The following is a 15,049-nucleotide window of genomic DNA, read 5'->3' on the forward strand; positions in this document are numbered from 1 at the left end:
CCGTTTCCAGGAGATGAAGAACAGGTTCTGGATAAACCACCGAAGGTGGATGCGGCAGTAGCTCGTTTATCAAGGAGAACAGCACTCCCGGTAGATGATGTAGTATCCTTCATTAATCCAATGGATAGAAAGATGGAGGCATCGCTCAAAAAATCTCACATGGCGATTGGAGCTACAATAAAACCAGCATTAGCTTTAACTTCAGTATCCAGAGCCCTACAAGCTTGGATACAAAATGTAGAATCAGCATTAAAAAGTGGGGTAAGCAGAACAAAGATTCTAGATACACTATCAGAAGTAAAATTAGCAGCAGATTTCATTACAGAATCTTCACTAGATCTGGTAAAATCTTCATCCGGGTCAATGGCTCTATCCGTAGCGGCAAGAAGAGCTCTATGGCTAAGGGCATGGAATGCAGACAAGGCCTCTAAGATGAGTCTTAGCAATCTGCCTTTTGAAGGTTCCATGTTATTTGGAACAAAACTGGAAGAGATAATAAAAAGAGTCACAGGAGGTAAAAGCGTTTTCCTTCCACAAGAACGGAAACCAGTAAGAAACTTTGACACAGGAATAGAAAGAAATTCCTTTCGAGATAGAAAATTCCTCAGAGAGAGACGCCAATTTAGTGACGCAAGACAAAACACAAAGACCAATTATTGGAGAGGAGGTCAGAGTGCAATTGTCAAGACACAAGGAAACAGGATTAATCCTAAACAGTCCAAAAAGTGGTACTGAGATCGAGGCAGTCCAGTCCTCACCAATACCCAGAAGATTTGTAGGGGTCTAAATCTGATTTATTTAGGAGCAAGGTTTCTAATGAAACAAGCAGAAAAAAGGAGAAAAAAGCCACAGTAAATCAATTACTGAAGAAATCTACAAGAACGGCCAGGGAGATGAACAGTGCAATTGGACTTCTGAATTCGACAATACCCATGTTGAAATGGGCAAGATGGCACATAATACCATTACAGCAGTGCTTCCTACGGCAGTGGGGAAGACCAGAGGCAGATTGGGAATAGAAGATAATCTTGACACAAGAAGTAAAACAAGAATTGAGATGGTGGTTGTCAAACAGAAATTTGGACAGAGGGGTATCTCTCAATCAAACACGTTGGACGATGTTAACGACAGATTCCAGTCCTCAGGGCTGGGGAGCCCATGTGAATCAATCCATTCTTCAAGGCACTTTGAGAAAAGAAGAACAAGTCTTGACAGCCAATGTGCTAGAACTCAGGGCAGTGTGGAAAGCGATACAACAACTAGATCGCGAGTTAACAGGAACAGCCCTGTTAGTCAGTTCTGACAATCTAGCAACAGTAATGTACATAAAGAAGCAAGGGGGAACTCAAAGTACAAATCTGTTAAGGGAATTACATCCCATTATGAATTGGGCAGAAACTCATTTGCAGGATTTAACAGCACTACACATACCTGGGAAATGCAATCAAATAGCGGACTTTTTGAGTCGAAATTTGGTGAGCAAACGCGAATGGGAATTGAATCAGGAGGTGTTTCACCAGATAACCAAGATATGGGGTCAACCAGAGAAAGATCTAATGGCAGTATGGGGGAATCAGAAAGTGGAAAACTTTTAGGTTGTGGAATGCACTGCCGGGTGATGTTGTGATGCTGATTCAGTTAATGACTATAAGAGGGACTTGGATGATTTCTTGGACAGACATAATACAAAGGCTATTGTGATACTAAACTCTATAGTTAGTATAGATATGGGGATATATCATTTATGTGACAGTAGGGAGGGGTGTGTGTATGGGGCTGGGTTTTCATTTGGAGGGGTTGGACTTGATGGACTTTGTCTTTTTTCAACCCAATTTAACTATGTAACTATAACTATGTAACTATAACTATGTAACTATAACTATGTACTCCCGTTTTCAATGTCATCAAGCGGAAGTGATAGATGCTCTGGATCAGGACTGGAGTCAGGGACTCTTATACATATTCCCACCATTCCCTCTGATACAGAGGGTTCTGAAGAAAATCCAGAGGGAGAAAGCCAATATAATAGCAATTATTCCAGATTGGCCAAAGAGAGTGTGGTACCCATTGTTGAAAAACATGGAAACAAACAGATCATTACCTCTACCGAACAGGTCAGATCTACTGTTACAGGGTCCAATCAGACACCCGTGTCCTCAAGTGTTATCCCTAAAGGCCTGGAAATTGAAAGGAACAGGTTAAGGGAAGAAGAGGTTTCAGTGGCAGTAATAGACACTATATAGGGGCAAATTCACTATGCGCCGAAGTGCCTAACGCTAGCGTCAATTCACTAGCGTTGGGCATTTTCGTTACTTCGCAAATTCACTAACGGACGCTGGCGTTACTTCGCTAGTGTAACTTCGCACCCTTACGCCTGGAGAATTTGAGCAATGGACGTAACTACGCAAATTCACTAACGCGCGCAATGTACTGAACGCTACCTTTTACGCTAGACTTCCTTCGCCACCTCAGACCAGGCGAAGCGCAATAGAGTAGATAGGGATTTCTTCAAAAAAAGTTAAAAAATTTTCAAAGTCCCAAAAAACACTGGCATTTTTTCTATATATACGGGTGATAGGCTGAAAAAGATTGAATTTTTTTTTGGGGCTCCCCTCCTTCCCCCCTACATTTCCTAACTCATGGCAACTTAACTATACAGTGGGCACATGTGTAGGGCAAAATTTTATTTGATGTTTTGAAGGTTTCCCAGGCATTTGTAGTGCTGCTACATATTCCTCCATTGAAATTTGAATTTGGCGCCGTATGCAAATTAACCATCGCTAGCGTAACTTCGCTTCGCTTAGTGAATCAATGCTAGCGCAACTTCGCAACCATACGCTACCCCTGAGCGCAACTTCGGATTTTAGTGAATTTGCGGAGCGCTGGCGAAATTACGCCTGGCGAAGTGCGGTGAAGTTACGCCTGGCGCAACTACGAATCTTAGCGAATGTCCCACTCAGATAGCGGCTAGAAAACCCACAACAAATAAAACCTATGAAAGGGTGTGGAAAACCTTTGTATCTTGGTTACTTAAAAAAGGAGCCACTCCTGAAGAAGTAACGGTTTTTCATATACTTGATTTCCTTCAAGATGGATTGGAAAGTAATTTTAGGGGCAGATTTATGAAGGGTAGAAGTGAATTCGAGGGAATTTTCGAAGTAAAAAATTCGAAATTCAAAGTAATTTTTTGGATACTTCGACCATCGAATGGGCTACTTCGACCTTCGACTACGACTTCGACTTCGAATAGAAGGATTCGAACTAAAAATCGTTCGACTATTCGACCATTCGATAGTCGAAGTACTGTGTCTTTAAAAAAAACTTCGACCCCCTAGTTCGGCATCTAAAAGCTACCGAAGTCAATGTTAGCCTATGGGGAAGGTCCCCATAGGCTTGGCTAACTTTTTTTGATCGAAGGATATTAGTGTTAGGACCCTGAGATTGCAAACTTCAGCAATTTCGGCAGTAACAGGCGTTCAGTGGGCAAAGAACCCCAGAGTGGTAAAATTTCTAACGGGAGCACTTCATATTAAACCAACAGTGAGAGAATTATCAGCAGTGTGGAATCTACCACTGGTCTTGGAGAAGTTGACAAAGGCCCCATTTGAACCAAAAGAGACGGTGTCAGAAAAAATACTGACTCTAAAAACAGTGTTCTTGGTGGCAGTCACTTCGTCACGAAGAGTGAGTGACTTACAAGCACTTTCAGCGAAAGAACCATATACAGTTATACAGGCAGATAAGATCTGTATGAGAACAGTGCCAGCATTTTTACCAAAGGTGGTATCACAGCAACATATGAATAAGGAAATTGTGTTGCCAGCTTTTTTTCAGAATCCTGATTCGCAACAGGAAAAAGATTGGCATAATCTAGACACTGTCAGATGTCTAACGGTCTATTTAAAGAGAACCAATACGTGGAGAAAAACAGATAAATTATTCGTTATCCCTACAGGAAGTAGGAAGGGACAAGCAGCTGCAACCTGGACAATAAGTAGATGGATTGTAAACTGTATTAAAATGGCTTATGAAGAAAGCGGAAAATGCTTACCGAAAGGGGTGAAGGCACATTCCACAAGGGCAATCAGTGCTTCTTGGGCATTTCAGGCTGAGGTACCAATGGGGGGAGTATGTCAAGCATAGTCGGTTTGTAACTCAAAATAAAGTATTCTTCCAAGCAGAAAATATTGGAATTGTTATTGAGACCCACCCTAATATATTACTCAAGTATATCACCCTTAGTGGGATGGCTGCCACAATGACCGGGGAAAATGGAAAATGTTACTTCATACTTACCGAAATTTTCTTTTCCTGGTTACTGTGGGCAGCCATCACACTAAGCCCTCCCAAAAGTACAGCTCGGACAAAAAGATAATAGGAAGGAAGCGGAAGGGGTGGATAAGACAGAGGTAGGTAGCTCATTGGATGACTTTGGAGGAACTGTCCTATCAGCGTGTGGGAAAACACCCTTAGTGGGATGGCTGCCCACAGTAACCAGGAAAATAAAATTTCAGTAAGTATGAAGTTAAATTTTCCATTATATACTAACCATACAAAATGTGCATGAATTATATAAAAAAAATTATTATATAACATATTTTTTTTGTTTTGCAAAAGAAGACATTGGTAATTAGAGTCTATCCTTAGTTAAAATTCTTTTTATAAATTCTTTTTTGAGATAATTTATAATAAACAGATAGCAAGGGATTAATTTCCCTGGATCTGACATGCCCTATGTAGACTTCTAAATCCATGAGGACCTTTTCTTTAGATACGCAGCAAATATAAAAGAGTGCTTAAATCAACAACATTCCTTGATCTGTTTGAAGATCAAGAAGAGGAATTCATTCGTGGGTTGAAGAAGTTATTTGGTTCTCCTCTTAAGTTCTGCTCAGGTCCAAAACAAGAAAAAAGATTCTACGAGGTACTGGATATTCTTTCTGGAATTCAGTTTAATACTGTACATGTTGACAGTTTTTTCTGTCTCTACAAAACATAAAAGGTTTATATAAAATAAGTCAGGGAGTCCATAATTTGCAAACATGTTTAGCTCAAGGTATGATCCTGTTTCCATTACTTATAATTCTTCATAAAAATTTAGTGAATGTACACATTTTTGCTGGTGTATTTTCATGGAGAAACTTATGGGAAAATGATATATAGGTTTTTATCCAATTTTTAACCCAATAAAAAAACAATTATATGCTCAAATCTATTGAACTGAATTTTGTGTTGTACTGTAACAAGGCTTTTGTTTTTTACTTTAGTTTTGTTCTATTCTCTGAAATACAATGATTTGAAAAGATGTGCCACAAAAAAGATAATATCCGAAGTTTTATGTCAGGGTTTTCTTTTATTTAAAAAAACTTAAATGTAAATTTGTAAAACTGTAGTAGAAATCCAAACTGTTTGGACAATATTCCTGTTTTATCTGGAGAAATAAGTCAAATCAACTGGACTTGCTGTGTTTCTTCCTTGAAGACGTTTCACCAGTCATTTCTTAATTTAGAATGAAATCAAGTTGGATGACTGGTGAAATGTCTTCAAGAAAAACACAAGACAAAAAGTCACCAATTTGAATTATATTTTCAAAAAATCTAATGTCTGGTATCTATTAAGCAAAAAACATGAATGTAAAATTCCTGCATCTTAAAGCTGATGAGTTCATGTAGAATTCAATGGCATTTGTTCTAGGCAAGATTCAAGCAATTTTTTAATTGGAGACTGTCGAGATTTCGAGTTTGTAAACTCACAAATTCGAGTTTTTGAAATGACCAAACACGGAGGAGCTTCCGTTTCCTTGCTTGCCTTTTTCAGTTCAGGAAATAACAAAAAACATAGATTTAATGAGGTTTACTGTCCCTTTAAAGGGCATCACAATATCAACATTTTGTAAACTATTATCTTGTTACATCAAAGAAAAAAGAATAAAAGATAAATCAACACTAAATCAAGAAAACAAATCCAGGCAACTGCTACAGGATATAATATATTATTATATAATATTATATTTACATAATATCATTTAGTGTCTCCTAATCCGACAATTAAATTTAGATGACAAAAGACCCAATCCCACAACATACAAATCACACAACCTGTAAATTTTAAATATTCACAAATTACAAATATCCATTTATATGTTGTATTTAACAGAAAATGTTTATGATTTCTTATATATTTTTTTTTTTTATATATTTCTTATATTTAATTTATTTTCATTATGGCTAATCAGGAAACCACTGTCTTAAATCAATAATCTGCCGGCTGTGTCATTGGGTTGAATTTAAAAAACTGATTGTATGGACCAGGTATATGAAAATAGCTGAGAGTTTTTATTTTTTCCGTGAAGTAAAAGATTTTATTAAAATGTTCATAAATCTGCCCTTAATTATCGGCCCATTATCTCCGTGAGGCTTATTTATTAAAGCCATTTTGATAATTTTATTAAAGCCATTTTAATAATTCTAATATAAAATAATGTGTTTCTGAGCTTCTCCGCAGTTCTGCTTTTTGTATTAAATACATAATTATAAACAACCAATGGTTTGTGAGAGACAGATGTAGTATCACAAAGTATTACTATCTAAGGCAGTCTTAGGGGTTTTTTTTTTTTTTTACTAAACTCTGAATGCAAAAATCATGAAAAATTTGTGATAAAATTTTTTATAAAATTGAACTTTGAAAAAATCAGAAATTTTTTCGGAATTTATTAAACCCCAAGTCCGAATTAGAAAATCCTTGATCTCAGACCTGCTGAGGCTGCATATAAGTGAATGGGAGAAGTCTCAATGATTTTTTGATGTGCGCCAGGCTTCGTGCAATACTCTGAAATTTTCTTTTCGGGCAAAAAAGTGAAAAGGTAAAAATAAAAAAAAGCAAATTTTCGGGAAAATGTAATAATAAATAAGCATAAAAAACCCGAGCAGATTTGATCAAGTTTGTAGCAGAAAATGTTGAAATAAAATCGGACTTTGATAAATAACCCCCTTAGAGTCTACTGTAGGCTGCCAGTCCACAGAGGCTACCAATAGTCAATCACAACCTCCAGGAACTTTTTGCATGCTCATGTTAGTTACTCTCATGTTACTCTCTAACTTTACTTACTCTTTTTTATATATGAATGTGTCTTACAAGTTGTAAGGAATACTCACCGCTCAGGCTACTGCTCCCGTCCTCTTCGGCAAGATGGTGGCACTCAGGGCTTCCACATGGCACATTCTGATGCCAATGCGTCAAACGTGCGCAGCGCCTTGATGCCAGGGCATCAAAATGTATGCAGCATCGTAACGCCAGTGCATAAAAATTTGTAGCGCCAGCACGCAGCGTCATGATGTCATCACACTTGTTTGGCATCAAATTGGCCTATATAAGACGCTAGAACATTACAGACATTGCCCAATTATAGGTTCTACTTTGATTGCTCGTGGGTGTGATTACTACTAGTCCTGGTGGTCCTGAGGCCCCCCATAAGGAAGGGGGTACTGTAAGGAATACTCACCGCTCCGGCTACTTCTCCGGTCCTCTTCGGCAAGTTGGCAGCGCCCGGGGCTCCCACATGGCACGTTCTGACGCCAATGCATCAAACCTGTGCAGCATCTTGATGCCAGTGAGTCAAAATGGACACAGCATCGTGACATCATCATGCTTGTTTGGCGCCAAATTGGCCTATATAAGATGCCAGAACATTAGGTCCTACTTTGTGTGTTCCCGGGTGCGATTACTACTTCTGTTATTAATTCCTGTGTTTGACCAAGGTCTGTTATATCGACTTTGAATCTTGCTGCCTGTATTGACCCTTTTGCCTGGACTAGACTATTCTTCTTCTTCATCCCCGTCGGATACCTTGAACTGTTTTGGACTGATGTTTCCTCCTTGGTCCCCAAGTCCCAGCGGAGCCTCTGAGACCCACAGGCTTGCCGAGGCTTTGTCAACCAGTGCCTAATTCAATTTGAGTTGCAACCTGTGCAGTTTGTGTCCGAGCAAGCCAAGGTGGAATATGACCATTGCCTGCCTGTTTATTCTATGCTGTCCAATCCTGATTCCAGCCTGTCTGACTAATTCTACTGTGTTTGTGCTGGCCCAGTCTTCCAAGTTGTGTTCTTCCATCCAGTATCCTTGGTGAGATGATCGTGCCCCTTTGCTCGTCCAGAACCTGTAGCTTTGCTCCTCTTTTAATAAGACTTGGCGGCATCCAATTAGCCGAGGGCTCCTCCCGAGGTGAAAGGCGGCTGTTAAAGGCAGAAGCAAGAGCAGAGACCAGGGAGCCTAGCACTGGTTGTGGATTTAGGGTGCCGAACGTGACACTGCCCTTCCACACCAGTGGTTCTAGGACTGACATGGCTGCGTCTTTACAATCCAATCATTGAAGGCGGATGTGTTTTCCAGAAGCTTTCTTCCTGAAGATCCCTGCAATCGAAGATCCTGAACCCATTGTGCCCTCAGCTAAAATTGTGGCTGCCTTATTCCCCTCACAGTTGTTGTCAGCACAATCTTTGGCACCTTCCAATACCCCCTTGGGGGTGGTGTATGTTCCTCCAGAACTCCTTCACACTGTCCTCAGTCAGTCTCATAATTCCAAACAGGCTGATCATCCTGGAATTAGAAGGACAATGGAACTCCTATCTTGTCTTTTCTGGTGGCCTTCCTTTCGGAAGGATGTTAAAGACTTTGTGTCATCCTGTGCTACATGTGCTACATCTAAGTCTGGACACTCTCCTCCCAAATGATTACTCCTGCTTTACCCATACCCTCTTGACCCTGGACCCATTTAGCTATGGACTTTATTGTTGATCTTCCTGCTTCCCTGGGGCATACGGTTATCTGGGTGGTGGTAGATAGATTCAGTAAAATGGGCCATTTTATAACTCTACATAAGTTACCTTTGGCTGTGGAACTTTCTAAATTATTTATTCAACATATTTTTCATCTTCATGGATTTCCGGTTGAAATTGTATCCAATAGAAGTTCCCAATTTGTTTCTAGGTTTTGAAGATCCTTGTGCAAAGGTCGCAATATTTCTCTTCAGTTTTCTTCTGCCTACCATCCTCAGTCTAATGGTGCAGCTAAGTGAGTTAATCAGGCACTTGAACAGTTTCTGAGGTGTCATATTTCTTTGTGTCAAGACGATTGGAGAGATCTCCTTCCATGGGCCAAATTCGCTCACAACAATGCTTTACATTCATCTTTGGAAAGATCCCCATTCTTCGGTGTTTATGGTCAACATCCACTGGCTTTTCCTCAAGACCTACGTCTCACTAATGTTCCTGCAGCCAATGACCAAGTCACTCATATGTTGGCTATCTGACATGCTACAAAAGCCAACTTAGCAAAAAGTTCCCTTTCTCAAAATAATTTTGCAGACAAAAGAAGAGCCCCTACTCCTCAGTATTCTCTCGGAGACAGGGTCTGGCTTTCCACCAGGAATATTCACCTCAAAGTTCCTACTCCTAAGCTTGGTCCCAAATTCATCTGCCCTTTTATATAGTTGAGTTCATCAATCCTGTAGCAGTTCATCTTCAACTACCTCCTGAGATGCAGATTGCAAATGTTTCCATGTATTCCTCCTCAAACCGACGATGACCTCAGAGCCTTCTTCTTCTTCTCTCACGCCTATTCTTGTCGATGGCCACCAGGAGTTCGAAGTAAGAAGGATTTTGAATTCCCGTGTTACCAGAGGTGCCTTACAGTAGAGTCCTGCAGCGGGTCGGGTACCCACAAAAACCTGCGATACCCTGCGGGTTGCGTTTAGAATTTCCAGGTGCGGGTATACCCACGGGTCGGCAGTTCTTGCGGGTTGCGGGTCGGGCCGCGGGTTTTCTCAATATCGATATTCACTCCTTTCTTCTGGTTATGTCTACTTCCGATGACATCATTTCCGGTTTACAATGACAGCACTTCCTGTTTTATTCCTTTTTTTTCTGATCACATCTACTTCCGATGATGTTACTTCCGGTTTCCAATGACAGCACTTCCTGATTCTTGATGGTCAGTGGGTCACGGGTCCGGTTTGCGGATCAGGTACTTGCGGGTATGGTCGGTTAGCGGGTCCAAGCGGGTAAGAATGCGGGTTGCGGGTCCGGGTTGCGGATTGCAGGTTGCGGGTACGGTTCAGGTTCGGGTCCCAAAAAATGGACCTGTGCAGGACTCTACCTTACTGTACTTGGTCGAATGTGAAGGGTTTGGTCCGAGGAATATTCCTGGGTTAAAAAATCTGACATTCATGCTCCTTCACTCATCTGGAAGTTCCACAAACTATTCCCTTCAAGACCTAGTCAAGGTGGTCCTGAGGCCCCCCATAAGGAAGGGGGTACGGTAAGGAATACTCACACAGCAAGTCCAGTTGATTTGACTTATTTCTACAGATATACCATAACCTGGATAAATGAGAATCTTCACAAACATTCCTGTTTTATTTTATATTTGGAGTCATACTCCTTTGGAAAATCATGTTTTGGCAATTTAAAGTAAATAAACATGAGATGATCTTTGAAATGTATGTTGTAAAGGCCTTTAAATGTTTGTAAGTAGCCCCATATCCAGAAAACTTGAGGATTCTCTACAATCTGCCATTTTTCTGCCCTTTGCTTGCTGTCTTTGTGATACAATTTGCTATTTGTTCAGTAGAGGAATATCAGAGAGCCCCCCACCTTGGATTTTGGGATCAGGGGACAATATTTGTAATGTGAAGCCATTAATATTTGTTATTATAGTTACCTAATTCAATTACATATTATTGATATATAGGGGGCGATTTATCAAGGTTCGAATTTGAATTTTTGCCACGATTTGAATTTTTTTTTCACAAAAAGTCACCAATTTGAATTATAGTTTCAAAAACTCTAACATCTGAAATCTATTAAGCAAAAAAAAAAAAAACTGTAAAAATTCTGCATCTAAAAGCTGGCGAGTTGATGTACAATTCAATGGCATTTGTTCTAGGCAAAATTAAAGCAATTTTTAAACTTGAGACTGTCCAGATTTTGAGTTTGTAAACTCACAAATTTGAGTATTTTAAGCCTATAAACGAGAAAAATTCAAGGCTTTAACGTTTTTTTTCATGATTGTCAAGTTTTTTGCATTCTGATTTTTTCATAAATAAGCAAACATTAAATTTTTCTTTTACAGTGTGATTTATTTGAAGTAGAAATAAACCTTGCAAACCTCAACTTCGATTTCTGATAAATAGTAATAATAATGTTGTCAATTTTTGGCTGTCATGCACTTTAATACAACCTCAGTCCATTGATTATTTGTTTGCCATTTTTGGTGGGTTCCAATTAAAGAGAACCTATCACAATTTTTGTTTAAAAGAAGATAAGTAGTTAAATATTATACTTTGCCTACAGCACCCCCAACTCCCAGTGCATCATGCACCTTTGTTTCAGAAATGGTGTCAAACTTGGGATGCTGTGCAAAAAGAAAGACTATAAGACAAGTATAAACAGTTGCCTTAAGCCAAGCCTGGTATCATGTCAGAGATACAGTAGAGGAAAGCACAGTTGGGTCCAACATGTCTCTTTCTCACTCTAAATAAAAAATGTGAGCATTTGTATAATCACCAGTAACTCCGTTTCTAAGCTACTCACATGAAATTTCAGATACCTTCAGATTCACGTTTCTTACTAGGCCTTGTTCCTATCTCATCCATTCAGTAGCTTTACCTAGAATCTTCTCCCTTCCAAACTTCTGATCTGTTTTTTGTATCCTTTTTTTACAGATGATGAAAAAACCAACAGGAGAAGGTGCATTGTTGGACTTGGTATTGTCTAACACAAGTAATTTGCCATTGAATGTACAGGTAAAGGGACATTTAGGAGATAATGGCTCTGATCTGAGAACATTTCAGGTAAATAGTGTACATAAGTACTGTTGACCAAGTCTCTGCTGGACCCTTGTCTGTAGAATTCTCTGATGACCCTACAGCAGACAGTTCCAGGGCCACAAAAGGTGCCAGTGAAGACCAGTGTTAGCAGGGCTCTCTTGCTGCATTTTGGGCTTCTAACCTACAGTTCGTTAACAGTTTTACCAGTAGTCAGGTAACCTTCAGCAGTCCAGATCCCCTCCAGTAGAAGCTTATCAGGGAGTTGAATGATCATGAGTCTCTTTCCAGCTGAGTATATAATTTACAAGCCAAGGAGTCAACACAACTCCCATCTATTTATACAAGTGCACATTATTCAGTGGTAAACTCCAAATAGAGCACTTCAGGGCAAGAGAGTTGCGATAACATTTTGTTATCCAATTAAAAACCCTTTAAAGTCTTCCTTTGTCCCTACACTTTATACAAGGTGTTGTCTGGTAGAGCCTCCTCCAACTCCGACTTCTCCTTATTGGAGCTGATGCCATTTTTTCCAGCTGACTTGTGTAGCTCCTGGTTCCTAAGAGGGTGCAAAACTGAATTATATTATCCACTGTATAAACCTCATTACATGGTCTCTATCACTGAGCTAATAGGTAAATAACCTGAAAGGAACTGTTTGGGGAGAAATGTAAAAAAATTCGCAAAGAGAACAAATTTGTAAATAAAAGTGTGTATGTTGTATTGTCATATTCTTCAATAGGCTTTTATTACATTGCAAATCTTAATTGCACATTGTGAACCTGAACACCTGCTTGAGGGTGGTGTAAGCTTTTGGAGCAAACGTAACAACTTTTTCATTAAAGGGATACTGTCATGGGAAAAAATGTTTTCTTCAAAATGCTTCAGTTAATAGCAGAATTCTGCACTGAAATCTGTTTCTCAAAAGAGCAGAGAATTTTTTTTTTCAATTCAATGTTATTGAAATTAATTTTAAAATCAAGGGTTGAATTTTTAATTTGAAAAACTTCAAAATTCGAATTCAAAAAGACCAACCAAAATTAGATCAAAGTTTTTTTTTGGCCCGAATAGGACCATTTTCAATCGAATAGGTTTACGATTCAAAGTTTTTCCCGACAAAAAAACGTCCACCAATTGACTCCAAATGGGTTCTAGGAGGTTCCCCACAGGCTAAAACTGCAATTCTGCAGGTTTTAGATGGCGAATGGTCAAAGTCAAAAAGTTTAAAGAGACAGTACATGATAAATTTCAAAATTTACATTTTTTTCAAATTTGAATCTAATTTGGACTATTCCCTAGTCGAAGTACACAAAAATTAACTCTAAATTTGAATTTTTTTCATTTGAATTTTCACTTCTACCTTTGATAAATCTGCCCCATATTGTCAGTTTCCCAGCTGCCCCCAGTCATGTGACTTGTGCTCTGATAACTTCAGTCACTCTTTACTCAGCACTCAATAGTAAAACCCAGGTCCCACTGAGACACATTCAGTTCCATTGAGTAGGAGAAACAACAGCCTGCCAGAAAGCAGTTCCATCCTAAAGTGCTGGCTCTTTCTGAAATCACATGACCAGGCAAAATGACCTGAGATGCACCTACACACCAATATTACAACTAAATACACTTGCTGGTTCAGGAATGACATTTTATATTGTACAGTGAATTATTTGCAGTATAAACATTTAGAAATAAAAACTACATCATAAAAATCATGACAGAATCTCTTGAAGATGTTTTATTAAATAATCTCTATCCTACTGCTGTTTGAGGGGCAAAGTGTTTGCAGTGGTTCATATTGGGAACATTTATTTATATTGCCCATTGAGAATGATTTTTGTGTTCGATTCCTTATTTGTCCTGTAACTCAATGAGCCAATTCATGTTTAAGAGAACAAACTGCTTTACCAAGAGCAAATAAATTCTCTATGTGGGGGTGTTACAACTGAAGCCTCCATATTACAAATGCTTTATAATTTACCTTCCACTGTTTTCTTGCCCCGAGGAAATCCAAGAACGGAACCAGACAACAATCACCGAATTTTTTCTGGTTGGTTTTGGCGATCTTCACAGCTACAAATATGTTTTCTTCAGCTTGTTCTTGCTCCTCTACCTCATGGCATTAAAGGGAAACCTTCTTGTTATTTTCTTGGTTATTACCAACAAAACTCTTCATTTTCCCATGTATTTCTTCCTCAGCCAACTGTCTTTCTCTGAAATCATATTCACTTCTAACATTGTGCCCACCATTCTCCGACTAATATTGTCTGGGGGTGAAACAATGTCTGTATTAGAGTGCAAGCTCCAGTTTTTTGCATTATGTGTGCCAATTCTTACACAATGTTTGCTTCTAGCTGCCATGTCCTATGACCGCCACGTGGCCATTTGTAATCCTTTACATTATACATCTGTTATGACCTTTAGTTTTCAGGTATGTGTTGTCATCATCTGTTGGGTCTGTGGCTTCGCAGCTTCTTTTCTAGTTTTTGTGTTCTTATATCAACTTCAGTTCTGTCATTCCAACACCATCAATCATTTCGGCTGTGATATTGCTCCTGTTATGGAGCTTTCGTGCTCGGACACTTTCCTCCTTGAACTGGTCACCTCTTTGGTTTCTACAGTTTCTGTTGCTTTTCCATTTCTGTTTATTACTGGTACTTACGTCTCCATCATTCTCACCATCCTCAGGATCCCCTCAAGCTGTGGGAGACAAAAAGCCTTCTCCACTTGTAGCTCCCACCTGATTGTTGTGTGTATCTATTATTGCACCCTAGTAGCATCTTATGTATATCCAACGGGAAATCATTCAGGGAATTTAAAGTTTATATTCATATTGTACACCTCAGTGACCCCGGTGTTCAACCCCATTATTTATAGTTTGAGAAATCAGGATATTAAAAGAGCCATATGGAAATCTCTTTCTATTTGTAGGAAAAAGAAAATGATCTAAATAAGGCCAAACTAGGAAATGGTGGTTATTATGCAATCAACAGACCTTCTTTATATTAACATTGTATTCATAGTGCACCATTTACTATCTACATATATTAATGCATTGACAATGATGATCATTTTTGGACCTCGGGTTGGTAGACTGTGGTTTTCTCAAAATAAGGTTATGCCGTACGCTACATCATGACCAACTATGAACATCATACCTGAAGACTTCTTTCAACATTTACGGACCAAGGTTCACCCTGTAGGGTTGGACACAAGACCACACTACAATAT

The sequence above is a fragment of the Xenopus laevis genome, chromosome 3S (assembly GCF_017654675.1).
Source record: "Xenopus laevis strain J_2021 chromosome 3S, Xenopus_laevis_v10.1, whole genome shotgun sequence".
Taxonomy (NCBI): Eukaryota; Metazoa; Chordata; class Amphibia; order Anura; family Pipidae; genus Xenopus; species Xenopus laevis.